General features: G+C 42.6%; 1 long non-coding RNA gene across 2 annotated transcripts in view; it reads left to right on the forward strand.

Annotated features, from left to right (window-relative positions):
- Positions 1–10,950, forward strand: part of LOC137470520 (uncharacterized) — a 69,574-nt gene extending 58,624 nt beyond the window's left edge. For both annotated transcript variants that reach the window (XR_010997106.1, XR_010997105.1), the window contains exons 2-3: positions 9,452–9,611; positions 10,242–10,950. This is a non-coding gene — a long non-coding RNA (uncharacterized lncRNA). The remainder of the gene's footprint in view (positions 1–9,451; positions 9,612–10,241) is intronic.
- The last annotated feature ends 724 nt before the right edge of the window (positions 10,951–11,674 follow it).

Genomic DNA, 11,674 nt, shown 5'->3' on the forward strand with positions numbered 1-11,674 from the left:
CCTCTCTTGAAATTTCATCACATTCCTTTAAAGAAGCATTAATGTTCAAACATTGGAAAAAATCTTAGTGCTGAAATCCACTGGCACAGTTTTTGTTTTATATCCATGATTTCCAGGTCTTGCTGCGAGTGGCCTTGAAATGTCATGCAGTTGGCTGGTAGCAGTGGCCATGCTGGGCTGTTGATCCTGCATTTCATGTATTTCTTTACACCATAGTCTTTAATGGAAAAAAGCACCCACTAAGTCTTTTTTACCCTCTTTTCACCTCCTGCCTCTAATACTTTCAGCCCCTGGCATGCACAGAACCTGTTGCTTCTCTGTTGGTTCTTCCCTAAATTCACTGTGCAACTGGAAATGTGGTGGCCAGCCTCCCACCCCCTTGTGTCCCTATCAGGTTTGGTCCCTCATCTGCGACAGGTATTTTTTAACATCAGTCACTCTGTTCTTTGAGCTTGGATCTTTGAATGCCTCCAGCACGGAGGAGGTGCATGGCAGCTGGGTGTGGAAGTGAGCAGTGGCTGTGCTGTCAGACAACTTCTCTGCCTCTGCCTTCCAACATGCTCTGCAGGTGGTCAAGGCGTGTGCTCTGATGGATTGAGGGGACTTAAATCTGTCCCTGGCAGGTGTTCTAGTGAAGTGGAAGTCCTCAACTTCCTTAATGGAATTTTCTGCTAAAAAATTAGAGCGAAAAAGGGTGTGGTCACTCTTGACACATTTCAGTTTCTGGCAAAATAGGCTCCAAATGCTGTAAATTCATGTCAAAATGTGTTCTCTTACTGACTTTTATGAGCACAAGACACAGTCCAAGGAAAAACCAAAACACAGCACAACAAACTTCCCAGGGAGAAAAGACAGGTGTGCCAGCAATCTCTAAGAAGACAGTTATCATCCACCTGGGAATGTCTGCTTTTTCCTCTGGCTTAGATTGCTCTGCTAGTCAGAGGGGAGCATGGCCCTGTGACTGGAAAATGGAGTGGAAATGGGGTGGTGGGATGGGATACCATTCCCTTAGTGCCCCGAAGAGCTGCCCATGCCCTGATGTGGTGTCAGTGCTGGGCTGACCACGGGGCACTTGACCACTCCCCAGTCCTTGGCCCCTGACTGGGCTTCCCAATCTTTCCCTGCTCTCCCTGCTGGCACAGGTACTGAAGGGTGCCATACTCCCCCAGGATCCTTCCCCACATTTTTTTTTTTTTTACCAGCATCTGTCTGAAGCTAATCAGTTCATCTTCTGCCCATCACAGTTCACTCTTTGATGATACTAATCAAGTGGTGGGAGGATTTGTTATGGCTGTCAGTTATATTCTGATAAAAGCAATCTCATTCAATAGGAGGAAGCACTGCACAATCTAATTATGGTTTTGTAAGGAATAGATGGGATGGCATCTTAGTGGTAGGATGTGCCCTGGTATCAGGAAGAACAATGTAATCATAGACTCATAACAAGAGATTTCCATTCAGGATAAGGAGGACCCTAAACGATGAGAATTTGCTCATAACAGATAATGTGCAAATAGGATTTTAAGTTAACAGCAGTGTTTTCCAACTGACATTGTGTACAAGCTTTTTTCCTATTTTTTCCTTTCAATGTGGGCTTTAATACAGATATAGAAGTGGTAAATTAAAAACAAACAAAAACAATTATGGCAACCAATGAGGACTATATTTAGTGTGAAAAATAACTCTGTGGATATATTATTTGTATTCTGTGCCAGAGAAATCTGGTACCCTGCACTACCAGTGACTCCGGATTCCTTGATTTGATGGGGTAGTCTGCTCACAGGTAGTACACTTATTTAAGTCATACCATTTAAAACAGTCTAAGCTGGATAAAAATAGGACAAATTTACTTCATTAGAATTAAACTGGTCTGATTTGCAGCTTCTCCTGCAAATTACGCATATATAAACCAGGATAAAACATTTTTAAAGGCACCCACAGGCCAGAGCTGTCTTGACATTTATTAGTGGCTAAAATCACAGTCCTGCTAATGGAGAAGAAGGAGAAGAGGAGGTGGGTGAGAAGCAGGGCAAGGCAGTCTCATTGCTGGGTAGTCATTTCTTGTCCCAGGCTGCTCCCAGTGTTGGGCTACCAGCTGCTGAAGGTGGGCACTCCCCTGCCCTTGTAGCCCCAGAGGGAAGTAGGGTGGCCCTGGGGTGAGGCCTGAGGTTGAGGACACCCTTTAGGAGAAGGAGTCACCTCCTGCCGCAGGGGAAAGATCTTGGTGACGGACCAGTGCTTGGTCCTTGGTCCTTGGTGCTGCCCTTTAGTTTGTGAGGTGTGTAAATGTGTGCCTTGCTGAATACAGTCACTATGAATGCCTGGAGGCTGTTCATCTCCTTCCTCCACTTTTTCAAAGATCTGTTTCCAGTCAATAGTGTGGCCCCACTGCACTTCCCTTCAGCCTTCTCTGACAGTTCACTTTTTTCAAGCCGACCTTTCCTTTTTTTCTGCCTTTAATGCCTACTTCTAAACCCTGTCTAGCTGCAATAGCTCACACACATGCACACACATGCTCAAAGCCCTTCAAATAGCACAGGTCCTTTTGCAGGTGCACCGAGTGCTCAACAAAATGTTCAGTAACGTGCTCTAGGGGCAGCTCCTGCCTGGTCCCAGGGGCTCTTTCCACAGCAGCTCCCTTTCTCAGGAAGAGAGCAGAATTGCTTCATCCACCAATACTGGATAAAGAGCAGCTATCAAATTTGCCACTTCCCTCTAAAGTAATCTCCCAAAGACAAAAGAGCAAAAAGCAGGAACAGAAAGTGCAGCATTTTGTGATGAAGTTTTGTGTAAGAGGGAAAAAATCCTTTCAAACCCCAGTCTACCCAGTCTTTCCAGTCAGGGAAAGTACCAGCAGGACACCTTGGACAAGGTGAGTTTTCCCTGCTTCTGCCTGGAGTTGTCTTCTTGTCCTGGTTCTGATGGTAATGATGGACTGAGAAGCAGGGGCCAGAGGTATGGCAGAGTGCCCGGTGTCCATGGGCCTGGGCAGGGCTTGAACTCCAATGCTGACTCTGGACTCAGTGTGACTTTGTAACCTGACAGGTTAGGCAGTGCCTTTGCCTTTTCTCAGCATGACACAAATGGCATCATAAGGCACATGAAAAACTGCCCCAAACTACACTGACATGCCTGAATAGGTGTCAAATATCTCAGCACTGCAACAATGCAACAGCTTCTACAAGTGTCTCAAAGGAAGGGGCATAATGTACATGAAAAGTCACTACTGCCCAACAGCTTGGAAGGTAGTGCCTCTAAAAGTTAGGAGAACACAAACATTCTGAGCTGCAGCATGTTGCCCTTCTCTGCAAGCAGAGAGATGGCCAGGGTTTGCTGCCTGCCCTGCTCAACAGGGCCTGCAAAGTTGTCTGCTCGGAGCTAGTGCCAAGCTTGAGCCTAGTCCTTTTGGTTCTAGTGGGACTTTTCCTGTGGTCTCAATAAAACATGAGACCTTCTGCAATCAAATATACATATTTAGAAATGATTGTAAGAAACCCTAAGCGAGTGGTTCCCTGATGCCCTCAGGGAGGCAACAAATACAAGATTTCATATTAGCTATGAAAATTACATTTGCATACAACTCTCTGGAGAAGTCTGCTGCTGGAGATGTGATGTTGCTATTGCTTTCACAGCTCTGCACTACCACACACCATAATTATCTCTGCAGAGAGCATCACTCCCTAATGCCCCCACAGAACCCCCTCAGCAGCAGGAGGTCGGACTTGCCTGTTCACTTACAGAGGGAGGCAAGGGGAGCTAGACAGTGAGTGAAGACTGCAAGGACTAAAGCTCATGTAACACCCAGCCCTCATGCTGGGCAGAAATATTGGGTGGGAAGTGTCTTCCAGTGGAAAATGTTAGTCTGACAACATTAAAAGTGCTCTGGGAATGGGCAGGTAGTCAGGTGAGTGGGCAGCTCTCCTAGATGTCTGCACTCCTGGTTCCATCTGTCCTGTCCAGATCCCCCAGTCCCACCTCAAAGGTTGTGGGCAGAGCTGAATGCACAGAGTTATCTGCTGCTGCTGACAGCTTGATTCTGATAATAACAGCTGAACTGGTAAAATGGTTTCTAATGAATACTGGATGTGATATTTTTCTTTTCTGACTCTAATTTGAATCAGAAAAAAGGTAATTCCTCATATTTTTATTGCTGTGCATTCCCTTCCAGCTGCCATATGAGGCAGAAAAGATGAGGCCTCTAAAAGCACAAAAATCTAAATCAACAGAAAACTGTGCATTAATTTTAATTATTGTCAAAGAATTAAGAAAAGGCATCTTGCCTCCCCCTATCAGCATTTAAGCAATAAAGATAAATACTGTAATAATTGTTTTCCTTGCACAATTGCTGAAGACATTAATTAAGATGGTTTAAACATCACTGGAGACACTTTGGGGAATCAGCTGGTAGGGAAGGTACAGCTGTTCAGATAACACCTCCTTTGGCAAGAAATTCAGTCCAAGTCTCTTATAGACCATCATGTTGTTTATATTAGTTGAACGAACTTTGATAAATACTAACTTACAGAAGGTGGCCACAGCAGAATTGGTACCTGTTACTTGCTGAGCTTTGCTATGATGAAGGAAGCTCCTTGAAGAGTAGATAGAATAGCCAGGAAGGGAAGGCTTTGTTGATCAGATTTTGAGGCACAAGGAGACTTAACATCCTGCTCATTCATCCTGTTTATATATATATATGCCCATTAACAAATGTGTAGAAAATGTCCTGTTACAAAATTGGGCATTACCTCATTATTCTGTCAATATTAAACTGATTCCTTGCTTGTTAAAAAGTCATGTTTTTTCAGTGTTTCTGGGGCTGTTCATTGTGGTGGGTAGAATTTGGAAAAACCTTGAGGGCTTATAGCATAGACCCAAAGAGAGCTTATCACTGAGAAGGTAACAGACATGACTGAATGAGACTACAGCACTCTAGATCCAACACAGGAGTGACTTGAAAAAGGTCATTGCAAGAATCACTGGTAGAGCCAGAAAACAGATCCCAAATTTCAGCGCCTGGAGATGATTAAAGCTGCATATAAATTAACCTTGCCTAGTAGCAACTGAAGTGACTATCTGCCTTTCCTCCACCATTGCACCAATGAAGGGAAATGTAGAAATGCACTCTGAAAAATGATTAAGGACATAGCTATCCAGTTTGTGGAAATTCATGAGGGTATGTGAAAGAGTGGGGCTGAATGAATCTCTGCTTTCAGGTTTGAATTAGTAGTTAGAACCCTCCAACCTGGTTTCTGAATTCTGCTCCTTTTTTAGATATATTCCCTGTAGCAGTCAGAGGCCCTGCAAGGCCTCCCTGGCGGTCACTCGCCTAAGATAAGACATGCAGAGTCATGATGAGTGGACCAAAGCAGCCCCTCTTCCGCCCTTGGACCCTTGTTATCTCTGTGTAAGGCTATAGGTCGTCTTCTCTTCAATCCTGGCCATTGGACAATTTCCACCACCCTGGTACCCTATATCAACCCCCATCTCTGCCCAGTTCGGCAGAAGAGCTGTCACTGGAAACCTTCGCAGGAGCTGCCAATAACGACACCGCTGCAGAACTCCACACAGGCTTCTCTCTCGTTATCTCTTGCGAGCACAGAGCGAAATCACTAAGAGCTGAACTCACAGAGCTCAAATCACTCAAGAGTTGCTCGCTAAGTTGCCTGAGGCTGGGAGCTAGCTTGAGGGACCTAGACAGGCTGGGACAAATCAACACAGCGCTATCCGGGACACCCACGGCAGCGGCTGCCTGGGGGGCCGGACGGAACCCTGGGACCCCAGGCCGCTTTAATTTCCCAGGTGTCATTTCCAAACAACTAGAATAAATTAACTGGGGACCAAGCCAAAGACTTACTGCAGTGAGAAAAGCCCTTTGCTCACTGCAAAGAGCAGGTGCCTTTATCACTGAATGTTATGTCCAAAAGAATATAATGTCCTCCCTCACACAGTCATGATCCAGCCTGTAGTCCCATAAAAAAAGGGACTGGTATTAAATTTAGAGAACAAGTGAGCTTATCATGGCCAGCCAGTGGTGTAGCCAGGGGGCTGAGGGGAATGCTGGGGCTCTGCAGTGCTCTTGGCAATGTGCTTTCGGTAGAACTGTAGTGCTGTAAGCAGCGTGTGGGATCAGACACAGGAGAAAAAATAGGCTCAATGCAGATGTGAGCCAGCCCTTCACCTCTCAAGTGTTTGCAATGAGTGTGCTCATCAGCAGGTGTCACTAGGCTATCGGCTGCAAAAGTGTCACACCATGGCTGTGGAATCACTTCATTTTCGGTCTGTACGAGAGGTTGTTTTGCTGTGCGCTCCAGGGGTGTTTGCTGAATAGGGAATATTCCTGGATCTTCCTTTCTTTCTCTTTTAACTGGCTTATCAAAGAAGCTACATTTCTACTTGCTACTGAAACATTGCCCTCAAAATGTCTCCTTGGCATTTAATGATATGCTTGAGACTTCTATCAAGCATTTGGAATTGCTCCGGACAAAACGTTAGTAGATAGTATGTGATTCAAAGCCCCAAAGCCTGTGATAATTAATTCTCCTTGTTGTCTGATGTTGGCATGCTGTGTACTCGCTATTACAATATTAACAGTGTGAGCACAGTGGCAGTGAGTGGAAAGATGCATCTGATGTCTCACTGTGAGCTCTCTATTACCAGGGAGCTCCCTGGTGTTACAGCAAAAGAATTAGGGAGGAGAGCGAGTTACAGATAATCAGGTAGAAACATTGTCCAAAAGATGCTCTGAGGACTGATTCCTACCATGGCTTTAAATGATCCTGGAGAATAATTCGTGGATTAACAGAGTCGCCTCTTTCTTAAATGGGAGCCTGCTGAAGATGGCCTGTGGATATCGGACATAGATTTTCTGAAAAGCCAAGCCAATTCACAGATGGAGCATTAGCGTAAAGCACTTTCTATTCGAGGCTGTGCTTGGTCTTGCTAAAAGGGCTAAGCTTTCAAAGTCCAATGAGTCAGAGTGAAAGACCTCAAGGGTACAAACTCCCAAAGTGAGCAGGTGGAGACAGGGAAACAAAGGGATTGAGATCAAAGTTAAGAACAAAAAGAGTGACTCTTGGATAACTGGATGGTTTTGTTTATGTATCTCATTTGGGAGACTCTCATTTGGTAGAAAGAAAAATTGCCTTACACATAGTTTGTAGAATTTTATTCAATGCCAAATTCAGTAAATACCAAAATTGCACCAGAAAATAACCCTTCATTATTAATACAGGTTTAATATCTAATTGGAAAAAAAGATGTTAGGTAAAGTTGTCTTCTGGAAAGAGGCAACTTTTTAAAATAATTTATATTTCAGTTAAATAAACGCAACTTGTGAATTGCCATCTGTTGTCATTAACAGTATTTGCCACTTATTCTCCATTTGCTATTCATTCAAATCTCACTTTTAGGGGCTGGCACTTCCAAAATTTCTTTCAATCCTGCTTCTTTGCCAAATATTGACTCCTTTAGACTCAAACTGCTTTCAACATTGATTTTTGTGGGTGGTGAATCTCAGCACAGATTTCAATGCTTTTCTACATTACAGCCACAGGCCACACATGGTTTTAAAAATAATAGCAGCAACAAAAGGTACAACAATGACATCTCATCAGGATGCAATAACATGTGGGAGTCTTATATGACTCTCCTTGAATCAGGTTATATGCATACAAGGAAACATTTCTAAAAATGTTACATGGAAGTGTCTTTAGAAGCTTGCACTTGGCATTTCATTATAGGCCAGCATCTTTCTATGTCATTACTTGTACCTTGCATATTGGTTTTGCAAGGCTTTAATTTACACTGTGGAAAGTTTACTTTGTTGTGGTATCAATACATATAAAGTCTTAATACTGGATAGCACAATCTTTTTATTTGTAGGTGTTTTCAGTACAGGTGGTGAGGCATGCCTTGGTATTCAAGGACTGTTGTCAACAATTTATTTTAAGAGTAGGAATTCTGAGAATTTTGATCAAAATATTCTGTCCTGGATTGTTTCCTTTTTTGTTTGTTTGTTTGTTTCTTTGTCCTCGAAGCTGACTATATTAACGTATAAAAAGAACTCTAAATGCTGTGGAAACTGTGAAAGAGCATTGACCAGTTTATTCTTTCCTTTCCAGTGTGACTTGTGGCACTGTTTTGCATTGATCACTGCTGAATGAATTTTACCTCCTTGCTCTCTAGTTGGCACTGGTCTCTTTACTCAGAGAGCAAATTTACTCATGCCCATTTTGAGTAATGGAGCTGGACTATGACCAGCTTGAAATTCTAAATGCTGGAAGTTAAAAAGGAATCAGTTATGAATGCTTCTACTCTTAAAACAGTAAAGGATTAAATGCCAATACCTTCTTACCAGTTCACAAAACACTCCTGTCCTTAAAGCTTGCTCCTGTTCTCTTTCTGAACGTTGTTCACAGGGAGCTCAGTGCTTTTTCAAACATTTATTTCCATCTTTTTGGTAAAAGACAATCTTTTGGTTAACTTTGGGGCACAGATTTTGTTATTTCTTCTCTTATTTATATATGCTCCAGTTTTTTAATACATTTGCATTTACTCTATCTGCAGCATTTTAGTAACACTACATTAAACCCATTTGCCACAGGAAGAACTGCCTGCTGTGCTTTTCAAAGATGCAGTGGTGCATATAACACTTGCTTGGTACAGTTTTCCAGTTCTCCAAAATCACATTATATTTGTGGTATTTCATTCTTTAAGATTTTGTAAAGGACTAACTGTCTGCTTGCCTGATATATTTGCAATGATTCCTGCTAGCACTTCATGGTCAGATCTCTTCAGAAAAATCAGATGCTGAAGTACTGGAAATTTCAAGAGCATCAAAAACTCATCTGCTGCTTCTCAAATGCATTGGTTTCTACCACTGATAGCAAAAGAACCAAAGAAGCACTCTACTTTCTCACATATTCTGTAGCCTCCTTCTCAAGGTCAAGAGCCTGAAAGCAAGTTTTGAGTTTAATACAGAGTGTGCATGTCATTCAACTTCAAGATCTCAACACAGTCATGTCTGCTTGTTGGGATTTTTAAGCCTCATGAACAGTGGCCATTTTCTGAATTTCAATGTTAAATTAGCATACTTGCCATGGCTCCTAGGTTGAAATGGTCACCTCACTCCTCTTGGGTGGGGTGTACATAGAAAGTCAGACTGCTTGAAAGCTTCAGACATTGCTGCATGTGAAGAAAGGAGATTCAGTGAGATGTCACAGGGATCACAGCTGCACAGACTTTTGCACCTGGACTGACACAGTCACAGATCATCTCATATGGGGATGCCTACAACCGCAGGATCTTTATAATAAATTTGTTTTTATTTTAGTGCTCATATTAAAGTATATCTCTGTGTATATCTGTCCATAGTCAGATATATACAACAGATAAAACACACATGCAATCACAGACAATGCTCTGAAGTCACTCTCTGCTTGTTTGTTTGCAGCTGGAACCAAGAGATCTCAGGAATGAAAGCTGAAGGGACATTCATATTCAGCTCTTTTTGCAAAGCTTAAAATGTTTCTGGAGGCAGTGGAAAAGACAAACCATCAGCCTTGTATCATCCTCCGTTGGGTAGCAGAGGGGACTGACAGGATTGCTTGCAAGTAAGGAACAGGCAGCAGCAGCATGTCTTAAAGCAGAGGATAAAAATGGCACAGAGCTGTGGGAGAGAAGTGAAGAGGTTCCCAAATGACACAAACATACATGGATGGTGGTTTTGGCAGGGGTGTATGTAATGGGCTGAAAGAGAGTTATGGTGCCCAAGGTACTAATACAGCTGTTTAGCACCTCTGTCACGGTAGCCACAAACATGTCACTCTTGAGAGTTGTGGCTCTTCTTGTCTAATACTTTACTTAAATCCAAGTATCAGGGCTAAGCTTGCCCCTAAGCCTCATTCTGCACTCAGTGGATAAGGGAGCACTTTCAGAGGGCAATTCACATAGTCTCCCTTGACTCAGACTTTTCAGGTGGGTCGCATTCATGTTTCCTGGGATCTATTTATCCCCATTAGATATCAAAATAGCCATTGCACTCACTGAGTGACCTGAGATAGCTGGAGTTATGTGGACTGAACCCTGTCCTTGGAACATACGAAAAATGCACACTGATCCATGGGGACTCACAGTTTTGGCTACAGCAACTGGGATATTAATGTATGGATATTAAACTGCATTTAATAAGCTGTTATTTTTAGTATGACACCTATTTTTCTCCTCCATTTTTTCATTTGCAGGAACTGCCATGGAGCATGAATCAATTTGAAGCACATGAAGAGTGAAGGAAGAGTGGAAGAAATATCTAGAATAATCCCTCCCATTAAAGTTGTTCAATGGATCGAGTAAGGACAAATAGTTCCTGTAAAAAGGACAAGAAGGCTTTTGGAGTATTGCAGTGGTATTGTATTAAGTAACATGCCTGGGAAATGTGCGATTCATCTCTATTTTCATACGATTAGTTTGTTACCCTCTTTTAGTGGGTCCTACATACTCCAAAACCAGGCTAAAAGCCTCACCCAGTTTTCGGCTGTGAACACCTGAAGGAGGTAAAGGTTGGTTTGTTCACTCTGTGCTTTGAGCTCCTTCAGTAAGTGGCCTTCAGCTGTTTGCCAACACTCTCAAAGGTATCTTTAGGCAGTGATTCCTCCATATGCACAATGAAAGCAGATTATTTCCCTTTAGATCTATAGAGTCCCATAAAGACAGAGAAATTTTGGTGGGACTGAGTGTATGCCATGTGATTTGCGTCTAATGCTTTGCTATCTTTGGGCTTTCAAATCTGACAATGAGAGCTGACAGTATGCTGCTGTTTTGGAATTCACCATCAAACAAATAAAGAAATCTTAGTTTACTCCCATAGTTAAAAACACTAAGGTTTTCTCTCTCTACTTCCATCTTTTCACAGAATATCTCACTTTTTTATTCCTTATCAGTTCTTAGCATATCCTAGAGCTCATGTACTTTTTTTTCCAGTAGCATTTTAAATGCCTCCAAAATCATTAATTACAGTGATTTGAGCCTTGAAGAATAATTTCTTGAAAGAAACTTCCCTAAATCCTTCCTATTAACAAATAGGGATTTCACTTCAATGGAGAGAAAGCAAAGTTTTTAGGGTGCCAGTGTGAAATTATTATCAAAAAACCTCCTAGTCCATTGTGGAAATACTACCCACCTGTCTTGTTCCGGCTGGTCAATCTTGCTTTATCTTTTGTAAGGAAAATGGTGTTTCATTCAGATGGAAAACTGCTCCTGACACCAAACACTGCTTTTGAATCAAGGAGGGAGATCCAGAGCTTTGAATTTCATCTATAAATCCTATTGCTTATGATGCATGTTAGTTTCTTCCATGGCATGGGTTGTTAAGGATTTTGCATCACCTAACACAAAAACACCATCTCAGCCTTGAACTGGTATACATTGAAAGTTTGACCACATTTTTAAAGTTCTGGTGATCTGGCACCCAATGGAACTGGGATTGTCTGATAAAAACTACTCCCAGAATTTCTTTGTGGATGGACCTTTCATCACTACCCCTGCAAGGTAAGCTTGGAAGGCAATTATCTATGCTTGTGGGATGTCTCTCTCCCAAACCTGTTGATTGTCCCAGAGTTGTGCTGTGTATTTCTGAAGGCTTTCCCCTGCAGATGTGCACAGACTGCCAGGCAGTGCC

The sequence above is a fragment of the Anomalospiza imberbis genome, chromosome 3 (assembly GCF_031753505.1).
Source record: "Anomalospiza imberbis isolate Cuckoo-Finch-1a 21T00152 chromosome 3, ASM3175350v1, whole genome shotgun sequence".
In the NCBI taxonomy this organism is placed as follows: domain Eukaryota; kingdom Metazoa; phylum Chordata; class Aves; order Passeriformes; family Viduidae; genus Anomalospiza; species Anomalospiza imberbis.